The following is a 4,609-nucleotide window of genomic DNA, read 5'->3' as shown; positions in this document are numbered from 1 at the left end:
GGTTCTGCTGGGCATTACAGTGGTGGCACAATGTGAAGGTTGACAGATGCAAATGGAAAGAGTAGAGGCGTGAATTTTTGCTCTTGCTGGACTGTGTAAGTTTAAGCCTCTTTAAAATACAGTTGCCTTTATTCTAATGAGTCAGAGGGTAACAGTTCCTTTCATTCCCCCTTAGAACATGCCTTCCAGCAAAGCTCATCACTGCTGGTGCTTGTTCCCCCTCCCCCTGGAAAAGCACCTCCTGGATCCGCTGCTGTGGTGGTGCCACTGCTGAAGGAGCCCCAAGGATTCTGTGGTTCCCTGGAATTGTGCAGAAAATTCTCCTGACACACAAATAATGCCCCATTTCTCTGCACAATGGCCCCGTGCATACAGTGGCCTCACAGAGAACAACAGATGACTGTAGCCTCAGAGCAGATGTGCATGTTGTCTGTGTGAGCGGTTTTGCGATGGAGATCTGGAAAGGGAGGGGGAAAGGCAGATCTTTTGTGAGAAAATATGAGGAGCCTGGTAAAAAAATCCACAATGCAGAGAAAAAAATAGCTCTAGTATCTTCATGTGGTGGGCTTCAAGGGCCTTGCTGATTCAGGGCTGACTGAAATGTGCTTTCCCTGGAACATAACCCTTTCTGTATTTGAAAGGCAGAGAAGAGCCTGACTTTAAGGTACAAAATTGCTCCTGGATTTGCAAAGATCAGTGTAAGGAACAATTTCTATTGCCTCTGGGAGAAAGTATAAAGGGCTTTGCACCCCTTGCAAAGCTCCTCAAAGCCTGGAAAATGAGATAGTGACCTGAACTTCTTTGGTTTAGTTCTGCATGAACTGTATTAAACCATGGCATTGTGGATCTGGATTGTCCCGAATGACAGCAACCAAAGTAGGTACCTGGGAATGGACTTTTTTCACACTTGAACCCTGTGCTGGTGTTTCCCTGATGGGTCTCAAGGTTGGTACGTCTGAGTTTAGGATCAATAGCCCGGCTTTCTTGGACACACTGCAAGAGACAATATGGAAGAAGCAGCAGCCAAAATAGCAACAACAGAAGTTGCAGCAGGCAGATTAGTGGCAGCAGCAGGCTCTGATCAAGCTGTTCTCCTTCTGTCACCATTTTGAGTGTTTATTGTTTAACACTCCGAACTGCTGCTGGTTGCAGGGCTCTACCAGTGAGAGGGGATAAAGGGCAGCACAAAGCCCCTGTAGGAATGCACGAGCCCACCCGGCTGCTCCAGGCCGGAGCTGGATGCCTTCCCTCCCTTTCATTCGCAGTGTGGTTGGGCCCACCTGACTCTTGTCCAAGCCACACATCCTGGGGAAATGGTTGATTTTTATCTTTGATAATTTGGTTATAAGCCTGAGGCCTGGAGACAACAAAGGCCCTGCCACTGAACCGCCCATCTGCCCATGCCCCTTGCTGTTCTCAATCTGTTGGCCAAGGCCAACAAACTTTGACAGGGAGCTACAAAACTCCTGCAAGTTTCATAAAATTGGAGACTGAATTGAGGATGGAGAGCTGAATCAATGCCCCCGCAAAGCTCCTGGCTGCTGCATGTCTGAGCCTTGTCCAAAAGGCAGAGGCAGAGCACATGATCAGAGCATCACCATGGAATGCTGAAGGGGAAAAAAGTACAGAGGACATGGAGGTGGTCAGAGAGAGACCCTTGGGAAGGAGGTTCTCTGTAGAAGATGCTGTAGGAGGAGATCTGGTGGCTTTCTGTGGGAGGCTCCAGAGGCAAATCTGTAGGAATCCAGGTTTAATTGTTTTTGCTGCTGACAGAACAACTTAATTATGCACCGAAGGTCTGGTTTGATTTGGCCTCCCTGTGCAAGTCCAGATAAGGAGGAGCACAGCTGAATGCCCTTTAGCTCCCCGGTTATCTTCAGACAGATTTCACTCTGATGTGCTGATATGGGATTTGGGGGAGGAGCTGCAGTTCCTGTTCGGGGATGATCCTACCCCAGAGCAGCCTTAAGGAAGCCAGAGATGCACATGACTCCCAGGATATTCGACTGTGCTGGAGAGCTGTGAGCCCCTCATGCTCCCCACTGACAGAGGAACGTGATCCCCCCCTCCTCCTGCTGCTGTTGGAGCTCCTGTGGCCCAGAGTGCTGCCTTTCTATTTTAAATTAAAATCTGCATTTCTGAGAGCTGATAAGTCTTTTCAGGGTCTGCAGCTGGACTGTGAATAGGCTGTGAAGCCCTAATTTGAGTTCAGATGAGAGCCCTGTTGGGCTTTTCCCGTGAGCCCACTCTGGTCCCTCAGGGACACCCCAGCAGGCTCTGCAGGAGCTCAGATGAGCTGGGAATGAAGTGCAGGTCTGAAAGGGAAGATTTATTTTTTTTCTCTCTCTCAACTTTGGAAAACAAAGTAGAAGACTAAAAGGCTGTAAAACATCCAGTCTGCAACCAAACCGCTTTTTTAAATGTCTCCAGCTTTACAAAAGTTGCACGTATTGCCATTAGACATCTCTTTCTCTGTTACCTACTTACACCTCTTCAAAGTTGAATGGAAAAATTAATGCTGAGCCTCCTTCCCCTCATAATCAAACATTACAAGACTGAGAAATTCAGAGTGAAGATTACATGGAACAGTCATTCCATAACAATACAATTACGATGAAATAATTTTAGCATCTGTGGTCCAAGATGAGATTAAATCTATTTTAATGGGATATTAGATAGGCTTTTTTTCTCCCATGTTTTTTCCTCATGGCGCCATTACAATGCAGAGGAATTTTTTTTCGTTTTTAGTTGCCTCAATCTGTGATTTTTTTCTTTGCAAGAAATCAAGATTCTGTGCAGGGAAAATAAACAGAGTATTGCAAAACTTCTTTTTGTCCCTAAATTACCGATACACTCCCTCCATCTCAGCTTCACGCTGACAGTTTCTTTTTCCTGTGAATTTCTGCTTTTCAGGTTTTTTCCCCCCAAAAATAGTATTTCATATTTCCTGCATCAGCAAGGTTGCTGAAGAGTTGATTCACCAGGCTTCTGAAGCTGCCAGGGATCTCCATCTTGCTGAGCTGTATTTATAGCAGCTCTGAGTCACAAAGGCAGCACGGGGTGGCTGAGAGGCCTGGCAGTGCTGGCTCTGACCGTGGGGCCCAGCTGGTGCTTTGGAGGGCTGTGCCCCTGCAGAGTGCCTGGGAATGGCACTGCCTGTGGCTCCTGCAGCTCGGTGCCCAGGCTGTCCCTCCAGCCCTGCCTCAGTTTCCCAGGACTCTGTGTGTGACCTGGGGGTGCAGCACCATGGTTTTCAGGGTGGCCATTGCAAAGCCATAAATCCACAGGGTGTCTGTTCAGCAGGTCTTGGACCATGTAATATTCACAAATTATTTGCTCTCAAGTGAGCTAGAAAGTTTGGTTGCTTTTTCTTTTTTTCTTTTTTTTTAAACAAGCCTTATTTTGATGGCAAAGTCTGGGCTGATCTCAGATATCAAAGTGAACCTAAGGCTCTTTAGGGAATGATATAGTTTAAAAAGGTGTGGGCTGTCTCCATCTCAGCTGGGGAGGGCTCTTCTGTCTTTGCTTCATTTACCACAGCTTCTCCCCAAAGGCAGCCTCTTTCCTTTGATCCAGAATAAACTCTGGGAAACTGTTCACTCATGGATCACCTTCTGTGGCATCCTCAGTGAGTTATCTGGCCAGCATCACATGGGGGGCTGACCTGCTGCCTGCTCTTCCTTCTTCTGTTTTGAAGAATCAGATGGACAGATGGAGAAGATCTTCCCGGGCAGCAAAATGATTCCTTCGATAAACTGCTCAACTGTGAGGGCAGCTGGAGGTACCTCTGCAAGAGATGGATTCACACACCCATTATCATCTCTTAAAACTACCAGGACAAGGTGCTCCTAAGGCACAAAATTTGCTGATAACTTGCTCTTCAAGAAAACAAAACAAAAAAATAGGATAAAAGAGAGCTGCATTCATTGATCAAAGCCATGGGAAAAGGGATGGAGATGGTGTTATGGATCATCAGCCAGTTGCCTGAGTTGGAAAAAGGGATGTCATGTTTTTTGCCTTTAGAGCAAGAAGGTCTAATCAGAGATGTGCCAAAGAAAGGGATAGCCCCAGTCTCCATCTGAAGGCAGAAAGGAGTTCCAGTGAAATCGCTTGGAGCCCTTGAGTTAAATGCATGTTGAGGGGAAACTGATAAAGATAAAACACAGCAATGGAAACCTGACTCAGAAAGAGCAGGTAGGTCCCAACTGTCAACAATAATCTGAACCTATAACAAGCGCTCTTGTTTGAAAATGAATCCAACTGAAAATGAAAGATTAAACAAGTGCAACAACGTAAGAATAAATTGCACATAAATCTCTCTGGTATTCAGGATCAAAGGAAGATTAAAGAACAAGTTATGGAAATGTGGTAGAGGCAAAGAGAACCTATTAAGTGATATCATTTAGTGAGTATATGAGTAATAGAGAGTTCACATGTAAGTTTAGAGGAAAGGGAATGAACCTGTGGCTGTTGAAAGAGACTTTAAATGATATGTGGCATGAATGATATATGATGAAAAGGTTCTGTAGCACAAACGCAACAAAAATATGACCCAGGAGCTGAGCTGGTAAGAGAAAACTCACTTTCAGTTGTGTGTTAAGGGTGATGG

Source organism: Aphelocoma coerulescens, chromosome 5 (genome assembly GCF_041296385.1).
Source record: "Aphelocoma coerulescens isolate FSJ_1873_10779 chromosome 5, UR_Acoe_1.0, whole genome shotgun sequence".
Taxonomy (NCBI): domain Eukaryota; kingdom Metazoa; phylum Chordata; class Aves; order Passeriformes; family Corvidae; genus Aphelocoma; species Aphelocoma coerulescens.
Note: the sequence above shows the minus strand (reverse complement) of the source record.